This window comes from Wyeomyia smithii, chromosome 1 (genome assembly GCF_029784165.1).
Source record: "Wyeomyia smithii strain HCP4-BCI-WySm-NY-G18 chromosome 1, ASM2978416v1, whole genome shotgun sequence".
Lineage (NCBI taxonomy): Eukaryota > Metazoa > Arthropoda > Insecta > Diptera > Culicidae > Wyeomyia > Wyeomyia smithii.
Genome location: NC_073694.1, coordinates 72,717,603 through 72,740,663, shown reverse-complemented (window position 1 = coordinate 72,740,663; position 23,061 = coordinate 72,717,603). Strand labels below are relative to the sequence as shown.

Genomic DNA, 23,061 nt, shown 5'->3' with positions numbered 1-23,061 from the left:
TGTTAAAAAAAAAGTAGGAGGTTGTATCCAAGACACGACCGCATAACTGACGTAGAACTACGCACACTATTAACAAATGCATTGTTGTAGGTGTTTCATTAATGAGTCAAAGTCTACTAATGCTTGCTTTGTGCTGCCTCAACAGTGGGGTAATAAAGACACTGAAAACACGAGCTGTAAAAGCTGTTTCACATTCTGTAAATTAGACGGCTGCTACAGATTTAAATTGCTACTATCCAGCACAGATTGCTCGCTTGAGTTGTCAAAAAATTTCAAATATTTGTTTATTTGCCTTGAGAAAAGCATTTTGCTGCTCAAAATTGGATTTGCTGATGGCAACCTTTATGCTGCCTCAGTAGTGGGGCAATAACGGCAGTCTGACGATAACGCTAAGAAGCGAGAAGAACCGCGCTGCTCCTGAGATATGGTGACCAACCACAGGGCAAGTGCTTAATTTGAAGGCAGCCACAGGCGCGACCCGCTGCTATGGTCTGTTACTGCAACTGCTGAGTGCCGATATCTGCTGCTACTGCTGTCAACGTTGTGGACGGTCCATCCAGTTCACCTTCCGACTAATGAATGTAGCTAGTTTTCCCAGAAACACTCTTTTATAGCCGAAGGATGCTACGTTATAGGCCACGCCTTTCTGAGAAGTTGTCTAATTCCCTAATATTCTTTAGACGAATTATTCCACAATTCGCATTCGATATTTGGTTCCAGCGAATAAACACCGATTGTGCTCTCACACACGCAACGATTTTAACCCGTATCTTATTGCGGTTTGTAACATCAAGCGATTTCGTTTGCTCGCTGTTGCGTGTTGCATCATGTTGCAACTTGGCAGCTGGGAGACGACGAAATTCTGTTAATACTGATTGATTGAATCGACTTCATATTAGCGCTGCATATTCGAATTAACTGCCTTTGTGAATGCGTTCTAACAGGGCAGTTTGTTATTCAAAATCGGTTATGTTGATCGCAGCCTTTGTGCTGTCCCAACAGTAGTGGGGGTATTAACCAAATAAACTACAACAGAATTTGATTGCTAAGATCCCGCGAAGAATGTTTGCTTGTGTTGATGCTAGGAAATTTTCACCCTTCAATTACTTGTTTATTTGCCTTGAAAAGAGGCATTTTGCTGTTCAAAATCGGTTGCTGATCGCAACCTTTGTGCTGCCCCAACAGTGGGGGAGTTAGGATACACGGACAACATGCACTGTGGAAGCTATTTCACCTTCTGTAAATTAGACGGCCGCGACAGATGTAACTGCTAGAATCCGCACAGAATGCTTGCTTACGTTGTCAAAAATTATTAACTTTCAATGACTTGTTTATTTGCCTTGAAAAAGGCATTTTTGCTGTTCAAAATTGGATTTGGTGATGACGATCTTTATGCTGCCCTAACACGGGGGAATAATGGCAGTCTGGCGACACACGCTGAGAAGAACCGTGCTGCTCCTGAGACGTGGTGACCAACTACAGGGTTAGTGCTGCTGCTAAGGAAGGACGACTGCTGTTGACAACTTGTCGCTGTCCAGAACTATTATGAGCGGCTTCGGCTGAAACAGGCTCTTATATAGGCCAAATAGCATGTTTCCAATTGCAAGGTATATGATTCTGTCGACCGTGCTAGGGAAGCAATCATATAACGACCAATCAGAGGACGTAATTTTCGTTTAAACAAGGCTTGACAATTATCAATAGTACAATAGTTTGCATAATCAATCAACAATTTTCTACATTTGGGTGGATGCGTGTATAATTTTCCAAACAATTACTGCAAAAATGAAGGAAATCGGTTGAAAACAAACCGATTTATAAGCATTTAAAAAGGGACATATTTCGTCCCCTTTTCGTTAATAGTTTTTCTATTTACATCCCTATGTGGTAGGCTAAAGAAAAACGTAGTTCTACGTCAAAAATTTAGATGTAGAAATGTAAGACGGTTTTCTCCATGAATGTTAAGCCTAAAGATTGTTTTTCAATTTAAACTCACTTGAGAATAATCAAACTCCAATGGTGCAATAAGATTTTAACCGTTAAGTGCTCGGGAAAAATTCTTAACGTGCCCGATTGAGATATATGATCAAATTAACATAATTCATTTTCCGAGCTTGAGCTTGAACGACCGCACATTTTGCAGTTGCTCCTCCGAGATCGATCTGAACTACTAGTGAAGTTGCACATGATGGCTACTTGGGAGTAGTTTGCCATCTTCAGTGTACAACAATTCAGTAGTTACCACTTTGTGTGGATCGATAACGGCGCCGGCCATGTCCTTACGATCGTTAGGGTAACGAAGAATGTTGCAAGGAAGGAGGTGTAACAGTCGTTGTTGTTGAAGACTGAGTTTACCTCTCCATCCCCACGACTGCGACGGAAAGGAAGGGTCAAATTAACATTATTATTATTATTTATTTAAGACGCTTTACCACTGACATGGCATTCGCGTCTATCAGTTAAAGAAATACATAGTTATATTTGGTTGTACAATTCGGTTTCTTTTAAAAAATTGATTACTCCGGTCTCTTCCTCTTCGTTATTAGATAAGATCTTTTCGATATTATCGCCTACGTTAAGGTGCTTTTTCCGACAATCAGCGTATTTGTTACATTCTTCTAAAATATGTTTAACGGTGAGAAGTACACCGCAAGTATTGCACGTTGGAGGTAAATTGTGATCTATTATATAGGAATGTGTGAGACGAGTGTGGCTAATGCGGAGCCTAGTTAAGACTCGTTGATCAGGTGCATTCTTTCTATCTATATATTTAACGACGCTTCCTTTGATTCGTTTTAAGTGGTGTTGTGTCTGCTGCCAGGTTTTTTCCCAGGTGTTCCAGATTTTTTCTTTAACAAATCTCACAGTGTCTTGGGCAGGTATTGCCATAGCTACAGGTGGTTCTTTTCGTCCCAAGTTTGCCAGTTTGTCGGCTTCTTCATTCCCGTTAATTCCCGCATGTCCTGGAATCCAACAAATTGTGAAATCATGCTTCTTGTAAGCTGTTTCCACCTTTTGAATCCATGGGTGATTCGAATGCCCCCCGTTGATGGCGTCGATGCAACTAGCAGAGTCAGTGAGTATTAAAGTTGGGTGGCCATCTTTAATATTTTCCGTGGCTTTCCAGAGTGCGTATGCTTCGGCCGAGAAAATGCTGCACGCTCCGGGTAAAGGGTAACAGTTTTTTACTGTCTCTGACACCACTCCGGCACCAGTTGTGTAACCGTCTTTAGAACCGTCAGTAAAAATTTGTTTGTGTGATGGATAATGGGTTGTAATGAACTCTTGAAATTTTGGTATCACAATGCAGCTAGCTGTACCTGCTCTGATTGAATGTTTGAGGGTGTTATCGGTTCGTGGTGCTTTGCTATACCATTTCCGGTCGCTTAAGCGTTCGTTACTGCTTGTGGAAGGTAATGTATATTCGGTAGTGCTTCTAAATAATTAGGCTGATCGTTCAACGATGGGGAGATTTTCTGCATTTTTCATTTTTACGAGTAGTTGAGCTACTAGTTGGGAAAGTCGTTGTATCACTAACATACGAAAAGGCAAGCAAGCAGCTTCGGCTATTACCGATGTAACCGGACTGGTCCTAAATGCTCCGGAGGAACGACGAATCATTTCATTATATGTTGTTCCCAATATTTTGTCCATTTTTCCGAGATTCATACTTGTAATTCCGATACCGAAAAGTAATTTAGATGTGATAAGAGATGAACCCACTTTTAGGATAGTGGAGCGTGCGCTTCGATTTAATTTGGCACCAAGAACCCTAAGGATATTTAGGCGACTTATGCAACTTCGTTTGATATATGCAGGGCTGCTGAATATCACTTCGTTGCATTCGTATTCATTCATTATTGCCGAAGCACAACAACACGTGGCAACAGTGTATTCACTCAGCAATGGAAACAACGCCTATAGTGAACTGAACTGTTATGAATGGCTTGTGGGCGATGAATAGTTATTAAAACGTAATATGATTACCTTCGTGTTTGATTCGTATTGGCTACGATTTACTCAAGTCATCCGAAGCGATATTGAGCGATCGGATGGGAATACATCGTTTCAGAAGCCTTTGTGACTCAGATCAATGCCGATGAATATTCACGGTGAATGGTATTACCAATCGCAATGATGCTTCGGGGCGAATCCAAACGAAAAATGAAAATTGCCGAGGAAGAAGCTTATACTACCGTGGGCTAGGATTTTGACGTAAGCGCCAAAAGCACAAAATCGCTACAGATCTAAATCGTTTGCAAATTAACAGAAGCGCTTTATTATGCAAACTAATCTGATAGAATCTGAGTAAATATGATGAAAAACATACCCCATTGCTTTAACACGTTTATTTATGCAAACGCATTGAGTTTTAATGCCAACGTCACTTCTCTTGCAAAACAGCAAAACCATTTCAAAGTTTTGCACTAAAAGTGACGTTGGTACGCCTGAATAGTCTAGTTTGCCATGCGTACTGGTCGGTAGCCAGCGGCAAGGATATAAATAAAATTATGCACTCCACAAGCATGTTACACTATCGTATTCGTACCTCAACGTCACTTCTATGTAAAGTGGCGCTAAGGTCACTTCTTATTTTTGATATTTCTCAGTTATTTATCAAAATTTTTGGAAACGGCAACAAGAATCTTGAAGGTGATTTTCTATATTATAGTAATATGTAAAAAAATTAAATTTGAAAATTTGGCGCTTACGTGAAAATGCAAGCCCACGGCATATATAAATATATATATATATATATATATATATATATATATATATATATATATATATATATATATATATATATATATATATATATATATATATATATATATATATATATATATATATATATATATATATATATATATATATATATATATATATATATATATATATATATATATATATATATATATATATATATATATATATTTGGCAGAGCTGTATGCCACCACGGGTCGGTATTTGGCGATTACCGTAGGCCACGGAAGTGCTAACTGCAAGAACGCAGTCCCGGACCATCAGCGAGAGCTAGCCTAGGTTGTGGTGAGACTCAGGCATTGGGCCGCCGAATTCTCACAAAAGCCACATTATCCGGAAGCAGCTCTGACGGAGCGAATAGTGCCGCTCCCACCACCCAAATGCACTAATTCGCCCATTGGGATTGATGCCAGTAAGTTCCCAATTACGGTAACTGGTCGCAACGCCATATGATAAGAGTCGGATTTCGTTTTCGTACCACGATTCTGGGCTGGCACCTGCGCCGAGCTCCCTTAGTAAGGTCGTGTGACAACGGCTTGAAACGGCGAGACAACAACCGGTGCAGGGGTCTCCGTCCCGTAAAACCTGGCAGGCCTTCCAGTACGTTCCAAATTCATTGCCCGGTGGGAACCGGGCAGGAGTGAGATCAGATGTCCTTTCCTGACTTGCGCCGGTCGGGGTGTCATAGTTGCTCATAAGGCGCTATGACAGCCGCCCCTAGCCATGGCCTCACTGCTTCGGCATAGACTACCATGGGACCAGATAGGCGACCACTCCAGTATGGATAAGGATAGCGGCTGGAAGGGGGACCCACTTAACAAAAATGAACAGTAATAATGAAGATCAACAATTGGACGCAGATGGGTTGAAAAACCCGTTTGCACGAGGAGGCATCCAGAGGTCTCCGCCGAGAAAGGCGGAGATGGATGCAGTAAAGGACGCCTGCGAAGACGGCAAAGGCAGTACGCCTACCGGATCGACGCAAGACATCGCAGTGGCTGGTCCACTGCTGATAAAGGCGGTCGGAAGACAGCGAGACACGCTACCGAAGGTAGTAGCGCTGTCGGAGCAGCTCGATGCCATAATCGAGTTTGCGAAAAGTCGCACCAACACGACGAAGTACCTGAAGCAGGCTCTCTACATGCTTCGGTCCTCCGTCGATGCTGCGAAGAAGGAGCACGCCGAGCTCAAGGCAAGAGCGGTGGCTGCAGAGAAGAATGCAACGGAGGTGACCGGAAGGGCGACGAAGTCGGTCCAAACGGACACCTGCATGTTTGCAGCGGTTTGCGCCCCCGGGTCAGCCGCAAAAAGAGCAAGGCAGTCTCCGGGGGAAGCCCCCGAGAACAGCAAGAAACGGTTGGTTGTGCTAAGCCCGCGAGATAGCACACCAACGGCCTCCAAGTCCGCCGAAAAGTCTGCCGAAGTGGCAGCTACGGGAAACCCTTGGGTTACCGTGGGAGGAAGGAAGCGCCAAAAAGACAGCAAGCGCAACGACGAGAAGGCGACAAATCGTCCAAAAATGGGAAAGAAGGCGCGAAGCAGGGGCGACGCCCTCATACTCAAGACGGAGGGGTCCAAGTACTCCGAAGTCTTGAAGAAAATGAGAGGCGAAACCCAGCTCAAGGATCTGGGAGTGGATGTGCGGACCATCCGTCGTTCTCGCACCGGCGAGATGATCCTTGAGCTCCGTAAGGATGCTAAAAACAAGGGCGCTGCCTACAAGACGGTAGCCGAGCAGGTCCTCGGGAAAGATGTGCAAATTCGGGCACTCACCTCAGAGGTGACTCTCCAGCTCAAAAACCTGGATGAAATCACCGAGAGGTGCGATATTGCACAGGCCCTCAAGGAGAAGTGCGGAGTGGAAGTAGCCACTGAGGTAATTCGCCTCCGAAAGGGTCCAGCGGGGACCCAGGTGGCCACTTTCCGGCTTGCATCGGCCGATGCAACTCTGGCCCTGAAGACAGCCAAACTTAAGGTTGGCTGGTCAGTATGTCCCCTGAGCATACTCCAGCAGCCGGACGTTTGCTTCAGGTGTTTCGAGGGAGGACACAAGTCCTGGACCTGCAAGGGGCCCGATAGGAGCCAGTTATGTAGGCGTTGTGGTGGTGCTGGCCATAAAGCTAAAGACTGCGGGGAGCCTCCCAAGTGCTTGGTATGTACTGGAAAACGGGACGCCAAGCACTTTATGGGAGGCCCACGGTGCCCAGCCGGTAAGGCGGCCACGAAACCACGGGCGTGAGGGTGACACAATTGAACCTGAACCATTGCTATGCGGCACAGCAGCTGCTATACCAAGCAGCGTCTGAGTCGCGGTCGGACATCGCAATCGTATCGGACCCCTACTGCATTCCTCCCGGAAACGGTAATTGGGTTGCAGATAAGTCCAGTACGGCGGCCATATGCACGACCAGCAAGTTCCCGGTTCAGGAGGTTGTGTCAACCTCAAATGAAGGATACGCGGTTGCCAAGGTGGACGGAGTGTTCTACTGCAGTTGTTATGCTCCGCCGCGTTGGTCTATCGAAAGGTTCACCCAGATGGTCGATTTGTTATCTATGGAGCTGACGGGACTAACACCCTTAGTAGTGGCGGGCGACTTCAACGCTTGGGCTGTTGAGTGGGGAAGCCGCCGCACGAACCGGAGGGGTCAGATCTTGTTGGAAGCTTTGGCAAAGCTCAACCTAGATCTGGCCAACGTTGGACCAAGTGTACATTCAGCAGAAATGGTGCGGAGTCGATCATCGACGTGACGTTCTCCAGCCCAGGACTGATCGTGAACTGGAGGGTAGACGATGGCTACACCTATAGTGACCACCAGTCGGTCTGCTATAGCGTAGTCCAGAACGTGAGGCGGCAGGCGACGGGTAGAGCCAATACTCCGACCGTCCGCGGGTGGAAGACATTGCATTTCGATGCCGAGGTATTTGCAGAAGCAATGAGAAGAGAGCGCGAGGGGGGCAGTTGGCTCCGCCCGAGTGCTGACCAATTAGTTGCCACATTATCGCGGGCGTGCGACGCCACCATGCCTAGGACCCGCCAACCTAGGAATGGTAAGTCACCGGTATACTGGTGGACCGACGCGATAGCGGACCTCCGTAGCGCGTGCCTCCGTGCAAGACGGATGTTGCAACGTGCACGTACCGATGCACAGAGGGTAGAGCGCCGTGTAGTATTCGGATCTGCAAGATCGGCGCTTAAAAGTGCGATAAAGGCTAGCAAAAGGGCCTGCTTCGATAGGCTATGCGCGAGTGCCAATACGAATCCGTGGGGCAACGCCTACAGAGTCGTAATGGCGAAGACCAAAGGCGTGTTGGCGCCTGCAGAGCGATCACCAGCGATGCTGGAGCGTATCATCGAGGGACTCTTTCCACGACACGAGCCAAATCCTCGGCCTCCGGTTGCTGAGTCTCACGTCCGACGTTCCAGTATCTCAGACACAGACCAGGGATGGTCGGCCAACCTGCCGGGCATCCAATCCGTGAGAGACGGCAGCCGTGCAGAGGTTGTGGAGGAGGTAAGGGTTACGAATGAGGAACTCATCGTGATCGCCAACTCCCTAAAGGTGAGCAAGGCACCGGGACCGGATGGAATCTCGAACTTGGCCATCAGGACGGCCATGAAAGTGGCCCCCGATCTATTTCGAGCAGTCATGCAGAAGTGCCTGGATGACTGCCTCTTTCCGAACAGGTGGAAGCGACAGAGATTGGTGCTGTTGCCGAAGGCTGGGAAACCGCCAGGGGACCCATCGGCATACAGACCTATCTGTCTGCTGGACACTACGGGCAAGGTGCTTGAGAGGATTATCCTCAACAGACTGGTGAAGTACACAGAGGGTGTAAACGGTCTGGCAAGTAACCAGTTCGGCTTCCGGAAAGGTAGATCCACGCTGGATGCTATTCTCTCTGTCACCAAGACGGCAGAGGTAGCACTCCAGCGTAAGAGTTGGGGCATTCGCTATTGCGCAATCGTCACGCTTGACGTGAAGAATGCATTCAATAGCGCCAGTTGGGACTCCATAGCGCTCGCGCTTAGGAGCATCCACGTACCGGTGTCGTTGTACAAGATTTTGGAAAATTATTTCCAGAATCGGGTACTAGTTTACAACACGGAGGAGGGTCAGAAGTGCGTCCCAATCACCGCAGGGGTACCGCAAGGTTCCATCCTGGGCCCGGTGTTGTGGAATGTCATGTATGACGGGGTGTTGAAACTAAAGTTCCCTGTAGGGGTTGTGATCGTCGGTTTCGCAGACGACATCAGGCTAGAGGTCTACGGCGAGTCGATCGAAGAGGTCGAGTTGACGGCCGCGCACTGCATACGCAAGGTCGAAGACTGGATGCACTCTAAGAAACTGGAGTTAGCGCACCATAAAACGGAGGTTACGGTTGTGAACAACCGCAAATTAGAGCAACAGGCGGTGGTCAGAGTCGGTGACTGCACCATTACCTCAAGGCGTTCCTTGAAGCTCTTGGGGGTTATGGTTGACGATAAGCTCACATTTAAGAGTCACGTCGACTATGCCTGTAAGAGGGCTTCAACGGCCGCTGCAGGACTATCTCGAATGATGTCCAATAGCTCAGCGGTATATGGCAGCAAGCGTAAACTTCTTGCCAGCGTGGTTTCGTCCATACTTAGGTATGGTGGGCCAGCGTGGTCCAAACGTTAGGTACCAACAGTCATCGTCGAAAACTGGAAAGTACCTACAGGCTCATGTGCCTGAGGGTTGTGAGCGCGTACCGTACAGTGTCATACGACGCAATCTGCGTCCTGTCCGGCATGATGCCTATCAGCATAGCCATTAAGGAGGACGTAGAATGCTTCGATCAACGTGACACAAGGGGTATACGAGGCACCAGAAGGTCATTCTCGATGATCAGATGGCAGCAGGAATGGTCCAATTCCGCAAAGGGTAGATGGACGCATCGACTTATTCCGGACGTATCCGGATGGGTCGGGAGGCGCCATGGAGAAGTTAACTTCCACTTGATACAGATTCTGTCAGGTCATGGTTGCTTCAGGCAGTATCTACACAGATTCGGGCATGCGGGGTCCCCCATGTGTCCCGAGTGCGCGGATGCGGAAGAAACTGCTGAGCATGTCTTCTTCGTGTGCCCTCGTTTTGTGCATGCGCGGAGCGACATGATGGTAGTGAGCGGGCCAGACACCACTCCGGACAACCTAGTTCGGAGGATGTGTAAAGACCCAAACATTTGGAGGGCGGTTTGTACAGCCGCCTCTCAAATAGTTTTAGAATTGCAAAACAGGCGACAGGTTGACCACCGACACGCCAGTGTTAGCTAACGGCCAGTCTCCAGGTTAGTTAGCTAAGTTAGCAAAGAGATCTATAGAACCAAGAGGGTGCACAGAGCACAAAAGCCGCTCCCCGAAGCAATACCTAGCGGTGGTCCCGGGGAGTATTATGGGCTGGAGACTGGAGGGGTTTTAGTGGGTCCGGTCACTGATTCAAACCAACCCCACACTCCCTGAGGTTGGTCACCTCAGGGGTTTGGATGCAAATTTCCCCTCCACCTGAAACAAAAAAAAAAAAAAAAAAATATATATATATATATATATATATATATATATATATATATATATATATATATATATATATATATATATATATATATATATATATATATATATATATATATAGGTCGGACTCGAATATATATTGACTCGATTATATATGATTCGATTATATATAAAATTGTATATAATCGAATCATAATTTTTGTTTTTAAATTCTAAATATAACTTACCTAAAGCAGCAATGTCGTATAGGGATCGTCCAAAAATACGTAACGCTTAGGGGGAGGTAGAGATCTGACAAAACGTCGCAATCATTACTTAAAATTTTGAAGATCTATACAAAGAGCGTTACCTAGAGGTAAGAGGGGGTCGAAATGGTTTTTATTTACGGTACATAATTAATGGACGTACCCTTCAGTACAATATGAAGTAACGCAACATTTTTTGACCCAAAACGTTGATTTTTGAGCCATAATGTTTCAAGTAAAGTAAGGCTGATCTAAAACAGAAATATCGCGAGGGAACGTTTACAAATTATGTAACGCTCAGGAAACGGGAAAGAGTGTTGGGTTGGCAAAGTGTTGCAACCCATACGGAAAATTTAAACAAAAGCATGGCAAAGGTGGAAAGGAGATCAACAATAATTATTCTTACGTTACGTTATAAATAAGCGCTTCCTTATTGATTCATAAAAGTCCGTTCAAATATTACATAACGCAAGCATGCATGGTGAGCTGAGTATTGGAAACATGCTAGACAAAGTAGTGTGGGTTTTCCGGAAGTCCAATATTTATGTCACGTTAAATTTGAATGGACCCTAATATTTCTATTTCAATGTTAAAGTTGAGGTGATAGAGATTGACTCTTTTCAAATACTAATTTTTATGAAGTTGAAATCAATACATACATTTTTGTACATACATATATTTTTGTAAGAAAGGTTTTTTGTGACTTTAAGGGGGTTAGTCAAATAAATTCTACTTATTTATTTTAAAACAACAAAAGATGTATGCAAAATAAACAAAAAAAAAAATTTCTTCTGATTCGATTATATATAGGATTCGATTATATATAGTGAAAATTTTTCGGAGACTATATTATCGAGTCCGACCTGTATATATATATATATATATATATATATATATATATATATATATATATATATATATATATATATATATATATATATATATATATATATATATATATATATATATATATATATATATATATATATATATATATATATATATATATATATATATATATATATATATATATATATATATATATATATATATATATATATATATATATATATATATATATATATATATATATATATATTGTAGTATTATTTCCTTATCTTCAGAAGTGGGATCTAACACCTGAAAAGTGCGATAATGAGTCGTATGAACAAAAGTGATTTGATGGAGTGGCTGCGGGAAAATCAAATTGAGTTCCCACAGTCAGCGACGATCCGGCATTTGCGAGCGTTATACGAAAGCCATAGTGGGGCGCAGGACCGAGCCCCAGATGATGACGACGTCTCGGTGGAGAGTACTGAGCAGGAAGAGCTGGTACTTGACGCTGAATTGCGAGTTTTGGAAAAACGAAAGATGATCGCCGATTTGCGCCGCGAGCTAGAAAGTATGGAGCAGAATATTGAAAAACTACCAGTGATTCAGGATGTTTTGAGTATTGTACCACGATTTCGCGGAATTAATTTCTGTGACGCAAATAGGTGGCTTAGTGACTTCGAGTCTGCCTGCGAATCGCTGGAAGGTGACGACGTCTACAAGTTCAAGTGCATTCGCCGTATGATGGGACCAGGAACGGAAGCGGAATGGTTCCTTCGAGTCGACAAATCAACTAACTGCAACGAATTTCGTGACAGTTTTTTGGAGAACTTCGGCCACACCCACACCGTGGCAGAAATTGTTGACCAGCTACGGAAAACAACTTTCGAATCGTCCCGTATGTCAGTGACGGCATACATATTAAAGATGCAGGAGATTGCTTCCAGAGCAAACATTGAGGAGACCCAAACGGTACAGCTTATCATCGACGGGTTCCAGGATCGCTCAGCGAATATAGCAGTACTCTACCCGGCCAAAGATCTGGCCGATTTGAAGCGGCTCTCACGTCGGTACACCCAACTGAGGGAAATGTTCCCTACCCCGTCTGCAACTATGCACGCAAGAGGAAAACCAAAGATAACACCTACGAATGCGGATGCACCGCGTTGTTATAATTGTTCGGGTATAGGACATCTGTCCGCGGCATGCAAGGAGCCGCGCCGAGCGAAGGGCTCCTGTTTCCGCTGCGGATCGACTCAACACCAGCTTAAAGAGTGTTCCAAACCAGTTCCATGTAACAGGAATCAAGTTGCTTTAACGGATGAGTTTCGCCGGGAGGCCAAGGCGAATCACCCTTCCGCTGGCGAGCTAGAAGCAGCGCTTTCAGAGCTGAATATTGTAAGTATTGTTTTTTCAATTGACGATAAGACACATATATGTAATACTGTGCTTTCCATGTTCGACACGGGCAGTCCAATTAGTTTCGTACAACGATCTGTGGTACTGCCGTTAATAGGCCTAAGAGGATATAAGGGGTTAATTCCGGATATAAGAGCATAGGTAATCATCCGCTGTGCACATACGGAATAATCGAAGCATTTATTATATTCCGCAATCGGAAAACGAGTTTGAAAATACATGTAGTACCAGATAGTTATCTCTGTATCCCATTACTTTTGGGAAGGAACTTTTTAAAAAAAGTAGGTGTTACTCTATACGACACGAAATTTAATAACTTAGTTTCTGTAACGCCTAGCATTGATATTGAAATCGGACCAGACCCAAATCGAATTAAAATTTCTGGAAAGACATTACATTGTGTATTTGATTGTACAAATGATGCACCTTTAAAACCCATCACGTCTTGCCATCAGTGTGGCCAGCCCTCCGTTTCAGTTACTACAAGCGGATGTAACTTGGTGCCGCAACTTCCCGATCATTTAGTATCAAGGCAAAATATTCCGATTCCGATTGAGCCTGCTTCCGTCTCCAACATTGATTCCGTTTTGATGACTTCCGTTCCGATTGAGAGTAGTTTGCCCGTTCCGGTACGTTACGATTGCCTTTCCGCTTCTGATGTGTATTGTATTGATCTGGATTGCGATTACGATATAAATCCGAGGTTAAGTGTTGATGATCGGAGTGAAATATTGAAGATTATTCAGGAAAGTTACTTGGATCTTCCGAATATCCCTCCTCAGAAGCATAATTACGAAATGAAACTGAAACTTACTTCGGACATTCCAATAAATTTTGCTCCACGAAGACTTTCATATTCCGACAAAGTTGAAGTAGATCGTATTGTTGAGGAATTATTGGATGTCGGGGTTATACGACCTAGCGATTCACCTTATGCGTTCCCGATAGTTCTGAGAACAAAGAAAACCGGTGAAAAGCGAATGTGCGTGGACTATCGTTCATTGAATAAAGTGACTGTACGAGATAGTTATCCAATGCCATTGATAGATGACTGCTTAGAGCGCGTTGAAGGAAAGAAATACTTCACTGTATTGGATCTTCAGAACGGGTTTCATCAGGTTAGTGTAGCCGAAAATACCATTCCGTATACAGCATTTGTAACACCTAGCGGACAGTATGAATACTTAAAGATGCCATTTGGTTTACGTAACGCCCCAGCAGTGTTCCAGAGATTTATAAATCTTGTGTTAATGCCTTTTATTAAAGAAGGCACTGTTACCGTGAACCTAGACGATATCACGCTAGCAACTGTTACGATTCAAGAACATTTCGACGTTTTGCAAAGAGTCTTACGTAGGTTAGCGGAGTTTAGATTGACAATCAAGGCTAAGAAATGTCAATTCTGTTACACCGAAATAGAGTTATTGGGGTTTGCTGTTAACGAACACGGAATAAGACCAAATAACTTGCATTTGGCGGCAATAGAAAAATTACCTTTTCCGAAAGACGTAAAGCAATTAAGCAAATGTTTGGGACTTTTCTCTTACTTCCGTAGATTCGTCCCATCGTTCTCTACCATTGCAATGCCATTACGCACTTTAACAAATCCGGGTATAAAGTTTGATTTCGATGGAAAATGCAAGGAAGCTTTTAGGATTTTACGAGATAAATTGGTATCTGCTCCAGTTCTAGCTCTTTACAATCCGGACCGAGAAACAGAGCTTCATTGTGATGCAAGTAGTGAAGGCTTTGGAGGTATTTTGATGCAGAAGCAAGGTGATTCCAAGTTCCACCCGATTGCATATTTTTCTAAGCGAACAACTTCTTCCGAATCACGTTACCACAGTTTTGAGCTAGAAACATTGGCGATAATCTATTCATTGAGGAAATTCCGAATATATTTGGAAGGCATTCCTTTCCGTATCATAACGGATTGTAATTCCCTCGCTATGACATTGAACAAGAAGAGTGTAAATGCTAGAATCGCGCGATGGGCCCTGGAGTTAGAGAATTATCATTATACTATCCAACATCGCAATGGTAGACTTATGAACCATGTAGATGCCCTGAGCCGACTTCCCAGTGTCAGTATGGCAACTTACGACACGTCTGATCAAGTAGTTTCCGCTATCAATCCCGAAGATTTTGACTTTCAACTGCAAGTTACCCAAAGTCGGGATAAGGATATTGTCGAGCTTAGGGAAAAATTAGAGTATGGGCCTGTAAAGCATTTTACTTTAGATGATGGGCTGGTGTATCGCTGTACCAAAACCGGCCAACTTCTGTTCTATGTACCGAAAGAAATGAGAATTGACGTGATATGCAGTGTGAAGAGAGTTTATGCCACATGGGAATAACAAAAACATATGATCAAGTTCAAATGCGCTATTGGTTTCCAGATATGAAATCAGAGGTGGAAAAGTATGTGAAAAATTGTATCCGTTGCATTATGCATTCCGATCCTTATTCCGAAAATCGTGCATTGTATAGTTTTCCTAAGAGGCCAATTCCGTTCGATACTATTCATTTTGATCATTTTGGACCTCTTCCGTCGATTGTATCCAAGAGAAAACATATATTGGTGGTTGTTGATGCGTTCACAAAGTTTGTTAAGTTATATCCAACCAACTCAACGAGTACAAAAGAAGTATGTGCGTGTCTTGATAAATACTTTGATAACTACAGCCGACCAAGAAGGATTGTGAGTGATCGTGGAACATGCTTCACTTCCCTAGACTTCAGTTCATACCTGTTGGACAACAATATAGAACATGTGAGAATTGCTACCGCTTCCGCTCAAGCAAATGGGCAGGTTGAACGAGTAAACAGAGTACTCAAAGCGATGTTAGCTAAGCTTACGGAGCCGGTTCAGCATTCAGATTGGCGTAAGATGTTGGCAAAGGTGGAATATGCCATGAACAATTCCATTCATACAAGCACTCGTCAGACACCTAGTATGCTCCTGTACGGGGTTCAGCAACGGGGTCGTGAAGTGGATGTCCTTTCCGAATTCCTTGATGATAGATTGGGCATAGACAGTTTTAGTTCTGCGCGTGATCTGGAACAGTTACGTAATTCTTCCGCTGAGTATATAGAACGTTCGCAGAATCGGAGCTTTAAGCTCCACGAAAAGAAATGTAAGCCTCCTCTTACGTTTTCCGAAGGCGATTACGTAGTTATACGGAACATAGATACCACAATTGGAACCAATAAGAAATTCGTGCCTAAATTCAAAGGCCCCTATCGTATACATAAGGTTCTACCGAACGACAGATACGTCGTCAGAGATATTGAAAACGGACAAATCTCACAATTACCTTATGATGGCATAATAGAATCTTCTCGTATGAAACGGTGGGCTGATTGGCGAGACTTAGAGAGTTAGTTTTGGGTTGGTGCATCATATAAGATGAAAATAATTGAAAGAACAATACTTTGTTAATGTTTCATGTCTGTTGTGCATGTGTTGTGTGTCAACTAACCCCGAGTTTGACGCGGGTAATCGTCCCCAGATTGAGTGAACCTTCCAGGCTGTGTTTTCAATTTGGTCCCGTTAGGTGTTAAAATAACAGAAATTATAACAGAAATGATTCTACTAGTATCAAACACATATTAAAATTTGTTACTAACATATTAGCTTTCTAACAAAATAAGATAGTATATAATACAATATAATAACAAACATTGTTAGAAACAACAGGTTTTGATAAAAACGAAAAGTTAGTTAGACTTGTTTCAGAACTACTTCATTACACGTTTTGTTATTATATATATATATATATATATATATATATATATATATATATATATATATATATATATATATATATATATATATATATATATATATATATATATATTTTCAGATTCAATTTTGTAGTCAAAATTATATGGAAAAATACAAAATTGTATCAAAATATGTTATTTGTATCTCACGTTGATAGAATTTTGTAATGTTTTAGTTGTGCTCTTCTGACCGGGAAGACAATTAATTTTACCACAGTTGAGAAAAAAATATTTCAACGTTCAATACTTCTATTGCTACATAGTAGCAATAGCATAGTAGACAGACAGATTTTCACAATGATTATGAATTGCATGATTACGAAATTGTGAATATGTCCGCCATTTTGTATGTTTCTTTTGTCGATATTTTTTTCTTAACTCTTAAGTTACGTTCAAATAAATACAAATGATTGTTTCTTTGTGTCGCTTGAAAACATCTCAGAAAAAAAATCAAAAGAAGAAACCCTTTCTCAAAAGTAAAAATCTTTTCTATTTATTTAAACGGAACAATTTGATACCCTCTACCTGTATCTTCCTAGAGACTGTTTCCGCGTCCTGGCTTAACAAGAGCCAACTAGATAAGCTACGGATCAAAGCAAATGACTAAGGCCGTGAACATACTTGATCCCGGCCGTATGAACAAAAAAGTTTGTCCTGCTTGTCTCGTAGTATTCGCAGCGGCGAATAAAGCCAACGCTTTAAGGCCGTGAACATACTAGCGCCGTAGGCTAATGTACAGCCCTAAGTAAAGCCCTGCCGCAGGTTAATGTACAGCTAACCCACGGCAAGGCGAACCGCCTCCGCAGTGCAAGACGCGCCAGTATATTTTCGGCCTAACTCATACGGCCTATTGTCTCATAGCACCAGCAAATGTATGAACAAGCTCAGAAATTCTGGTAAGCTTCAGTGAACGATTCGATGCGAATGCTATTTTGTCTTCGTCCCGATTTTATTTGCCATGATGAATCTATCAATGCCACGGTGAACCGATACAAATATTTACTGAGTTGCATCGATGTGATTTTGAACCGTATCCAATCGGCAAATAATGAGAAACAGCAGGAAAAGGGAAAGACACGAATCGATCGTTTCAGTTCATCCGAACACATGTACGCGCCCGATGAAGTATGCGTTCGTGTTACATTGACATTAGTCCACAGCGAACGGTTCACGAAGCGAATGAAGATTCAATGCAGGAATCAGGAGCCCTGATTCTGGGAATACTCTTTTCAGCAGCTGTAATTAATCGGTTCGTGAATTCATCGACTGACAAGCACTCTCCAGGTCGGATACTCTTGCTTGTAATTTCTTCGAATTCAGCCCAGTTTGCTCGTTCGTATATCCATGTCTGCCGACGCCTAGGTTCGTTCGCATCTGTTTCTGTGTCGATAATAATGGGGAAATGGTCATTGTCTACACAGTCCGGTATAACCTTCCAGAAAAACTTATCTGCTATTGAAGCAGAGCATATGGAGACGTCAAGCGCTTGTGTGTACCCTGAGACGGGATCTAGTCGCGTATGTGATCCATCGTTGAGTACAATCATATCGTGGTGTACTATTTCTTTAAGTATGTCGTAACCTCTTCTTTGCGCAATAGAAATTGGGCGGGACAATCGGCTGCCCCAAGCAGTATGATAAGCGTTAAGGTCTCCAAGGAGTAGCGTTGGTTTTGGAAGCTCTTCCATCAGATTAGTCAGGTTGAAGCTGGCCTCTTTATCAGTGGGTGGCAGATATACAGAGACTACTGTTATTTTAAGCGGAGCATAGATTTGAACTGCAACTGCTTGTATGCTAGTTTGAATTTCGATTCTTTCGAATGGAGTGCCGTTTTTAACTGCTATTCAACTCCTTGTCTGCCATTTGTGGAGCATGGACCTAACAAGAGTGTATATCCGTTTCCGAGGAATCTAGATGAAATTGTATGCTGGGTTGCGTTGGTTTCTTGTAGACAGATCATCAATGGATTATGTTTGCAGATTAGTAACTGAAGTTCCTCTCGGTGAGTTCGAAGCCCGTTTACGCTCCATTGTATGGCGAATGTTGTCGAAGTCCTGGGTGCTGTTTCATCAGGTTCGGAAGCAATCGAAGCTGAAGAAGCGGGATGAGTAACTACAGATGCATTTGTGTTGGAAACGAGACGGGGTCTTGTTGGAGCAGCGTAGGAGTTTTCTTTTCCGAGAGATATCGACTTCCGAGGCTTGGAGGAGGATTCAGTTTTTCTTCGTTGTTTCTCGCTGCAACCATTGCAGATTTTAGGTGTGAATTTAGATGTAGAAGGACGATATAGACAATCCAGGAATGTCTTGCAGATGGTTGTTGACGACATTTCGATATCTCTCGATGCACGACAATTTTGCATAATGCTGTCAAAAATAAATATTGAATCGGTAGTATGTTCCATGTTAATACTATTTTTACTCGCCTGAGAGTAGGGCAGCCGTCGAAGGAACTTCAGTAAATACTGGATCACCTTCGATCGGGGCTAGTGCGAGGAAATGCCTTGATGTATCGGTTCTTCTGACGTTGTTGGTTTCATGTTGTTCTGCTTTTCTAATCGTACGTGTAATATATTTAGTTTTTTCTAGGTTGTCTTTTGTAACTTGTCTGTTGTCCCGGATGATTTGTTGATTTGTTTGTTTCTTAGGGTATTGTTCTGGGGATCGACTTTGTTCCTTTTCGAGTAGCCCTGGAATAATTATGGATGTTTCTACATATTCCGGGTCAAATGCGTGTTTTTTTTGAAGTAGAATACTTCTCTCAGGAAGTTCGGCTACATAGGGATGTGAAATGAAAATCTAAAACCGAAAAAAGTGAAAAATATGTCCAATTTCAAATGCTAATAAATCGGTTAATATTCAATGGATTTCCTTGGTTCTTGTAGCAATAGATTGGAAAATCTTCTAAGATTCTTCCCAAAAGAAGATAATTGTAATTTTATTATTCACACTATTGTACTATTGAAAATAGTCAAGCCTTGTCAAAACGAAAAATTCGACCTCTGATTGGTCGTTATTAATTGTTTCCCAAGCACGGTCGACAGAATCATATACCTTGCAATTGAATACATGCTATTTGGCCTATATAAGAGCCTGTTTTAGCCGAAGCCGATCATAATAGTTCTATACAGCGACAACAGCAGTCGTCCTTCCTTAGCAGTAGCACTAGCCCTGTGGTTGGTCACCACGTCTCAGGAGCAGCGCGGTTCTTCTCAGCGTGTGTCGCCAGACTGCCATTATTCCCCCCGTGTTGGGGCAGCATTAAGATTGCCAGCAGGAAATCCAATTTTGAACATCAAAATGCCTTTTTGAAGGCAAATAAACAAGTCATTGAAAGTTAATAATTTTTGACAACGCAAGCAAGCATTCTGTGTTGGATCCTAGCAATTTAAATCTGTCGCACCCGTCTAATTAACTGAATGTGAAATAGCTTCCACAGTGCATGTTGTCCGTGTATCTCAATTCCTCCACCGTTAGGGCAGCTCAAAGGTTGCGATCAGCAACCGATTTTGAACCGCAAAATGTCTCTTTCAAGGCAAATAAACAAATAATCGATGGTTAATAATTTTCTGGCATCAACACAAACAGACATTCTGTGCGCGATGCAATCAAATTCCGTTGTAGTTGTCTAATTTTTACTTTATTTAGTTAATTTAGTTGTTGGGGCAGCGCAAAGGCTGTAATCAGCAGAACCGACTTTGAATAACAAACTGCCCTGTTAGAACGCATTCACAAAAGCAGTTAGTTCGACTGTGCAGAGCTAATATGAAGTCGATTCAATCAATCTGCATGAACAGAATTTCGTCGTCTCCCAGCTGCCAAGTTGTCACATGATGCAACAAGCAACAGCGAGCAAACGAAATCGCTTGATGTTACAAACCGCAATAAGATACGGGTTAAAACCGTTGCGTGTATGAGAGCACCATCGGTGTTTATTCGCTGGATACAAAAATCCTATGCGAATTGTGGAACAATTTGTCTGAAGAACATTAGAGAATTGGAAAACTGAACTGAGAGGCGTGGCCTATTTCGTAGCACCCTTCGACTATAAAAGAGTGTTTCTGGGAAATCTAGCTACATTCATTAGTCGGAAGGTGAGTTGGATGGACCGTCCACAACGTTGACAGCAGTAGCAGCAGATATCAGCACTCAGCAGTAACAGAGGATAGCAGCGGGTTGCGCCTGTGGCTGCCTTCAAATTAAACAAATCACTTGCCCTGTGGTTGGTCACCACGTCTCAGGCCTCTGCCAGGCTGAACGCCAACGCGAGCGATCGGGCGAGATTTTTGCCGTACATCAGCCGGCACTCCCTCTAATGGAAAATTTGGATCATTTTGTTCAGAAGAATATTACTGTCGGTAATATTACAGAGATGCGATTGCATTATATCCGATATGTAATTGAACAATTGTTCTTTTGAGAACTAATAAAACACTAAGTTTGAAGAGTTAATAGCTTTGGGTACCAGTAGCAGTATGGTAACAGCCTCAGCGGTAGGTGCAGCCGGTATTTCCCTGAGGCCGATGTTATAAGAAGTAAATGGAAGCGGCACGGCGAAACAGTTCGGGTGTGCTAAGACGCGCGTCATTTTTCGTTGTTGATATTACTCCCCACATGAAACGACGCGCTTTCGTACGATAGCGGCGGTATTAGCGGTAGATGCATTTGCCAACACTTACTCCAGTAAAGCCGTGTCTAATTTTCAATGTGAAAACACTTTTCTATTGTGTTGGCCGTGCGCATTAGGCCTTTGCCAGGCCAAACGCGAACAGTGGCGCGAACCGATTCTCCCGGCCGTAGGTCAATGTACAGCCGTAAATAGAGCTGTGTAAAAGTATTCTACTTCAATCTTGCGGTCGTGGCTTTGCACACAACCCTCCTGTGATTTTTATGCTGAATCTAGGCTTCTAACAAATCGATCGAAAGAGTCCATCTCGTTTTCCCTAATCTCGTCTACATCATTATTAATATGTGTAACTGACGTGGATGGGCTAATTGTGCATTCATAAGTATTGGCAATTTTCAATGGTGGGCTGCGACTTCTGTTTGTTGAAGGGGATCTGTTTGTTTGTATGTCTTCACCGGTTCTTTTTATTCTGGTTCGATTTTCTTTTGCATTATCTGTACATTGCTGGCTATCTTTTTCCCGTTTCTTCTTTGTTGTTTTTGGTACGTTTTCCTTTCCGTTTGTGGGGTTTGAATGTTGTTTCCGAATTTCATCTTGGTACTCAAGAATGTTAAGTTTTAGTTTTTCAATTTCTGCGTCCTTGTCTTTGTTCATTTTGATAAGCTGTTCTATTTGTGCGTCTTTTTTTGCATGGCTTGTTTCAGTGCCGTCAATCTCGCTTGATCTAGTCGTGGTTGAGCGACAGTCTTAGCATATGTATTACCGTTGTTGCCAATCAATTTTCTGGCTTCGGTAAATGAAAGGTTCTGGTCTACTTTAATATGGATGATTTCTATTTCGCGTTGGTATACTGGGCAAACTCGGCTGCTTGGTCTGTGACTGCCCTTGCAGTTGAGGCAAAGCGCCTGTTCATTGCAGTGTTCACCATGTTCTGGTTCTGAGCAGTTGAAGCAAATTTTGGGATTTGAACAACGAACTTTCGCATGCCCGTATTGAAAACAAGCATAGCAAATTATGGGATTGGGGTAATACTTTCTGGTTTTCAGTAGTGTAACGCCTATTTTCACGCGTTCTGGGAAAGTTGTTTTTCCGAAAGTGAGTATCAGAGCCGGTGTGTTTTTGGGTGTACCGTTTTCGTATCGAGTGATCTTTCGTACATCGATTACTCCTTGGTCGCGAAGGTTTTCTTTAATAGCAGCTTCCTCGGACATTTCGATTGCTTCATAAGATGAAATAACGCAGGCTACATTCAATTTTGGGTGAGGTTTGATGGTAATGGGTGTTTTTTTCTCGTCTAGTGGGTGGGTCATCATTTTCAGTTTTTTAACCTGTGTTGGGTTTCTTACATATAAGATGTAGCTAGCGCCTTGATTTTCACTTTTTCCTCCTTCAATCTGTCCCGCTGCCTGCTCAATGGATTTTCCTATTAAGAAAGGATTTCTTGGAAGCTTGCTCTCGTCGTTGGGAGTCATTTGAAGAATGGTAACTTCGCCGAAGTCATTTCCATGATCTCCCCAGTCAGGGAATGTTCTATTATATGGCCTAGATTGGCCGCCACCGCTAGTGGTGGCCATGTGCTATCTTCGACCAACTTTTGAGGTTATGAACTCGAACAAAAGACGTTGTGAAACAATAGCACGGTTTCTATTTAGTTGCGCCAAGCGTCTCCGAAAAATGAATATTCGTTTTTTGTAGACAAAAAGATCGTAATTCAGACTAACTTCGTTAATTTGGATAGAGCAAAACACTTTTTATAACACTCTCTAACTACGCGTAATTCCAATATCGGTTACCGGCCTATTATAAAGAGCAAATACAGAGCGAAATAAGACTCGACTGCCTCGATCGGTGGTATGAACCG

General features: G+C 43.0%; 2 protein-coding genes across 3 annotated transcripts in view; one reads left to right on the top strand and one right to left on the bottom strand.

The window, feature by feature from the left end:
• LOC129730816 (40S ribosomal protein SA) overlaps positions 1-23,061 on the top strand; it is a 441,656-nt gene that overhangs the window by 241,759 nt on the left and 176,836 nt on the right. The window lies entirely within an intron of this gene.
• Positions 1-23,061, bottom strand: part of LOC129728897 (carboxypeptidase N subunit 2-like) — a 60,143-nt gene that overhangs the window by 10,168 nt on the left and 26,914 nt on the right. The window lies entirely within an intron of this gene.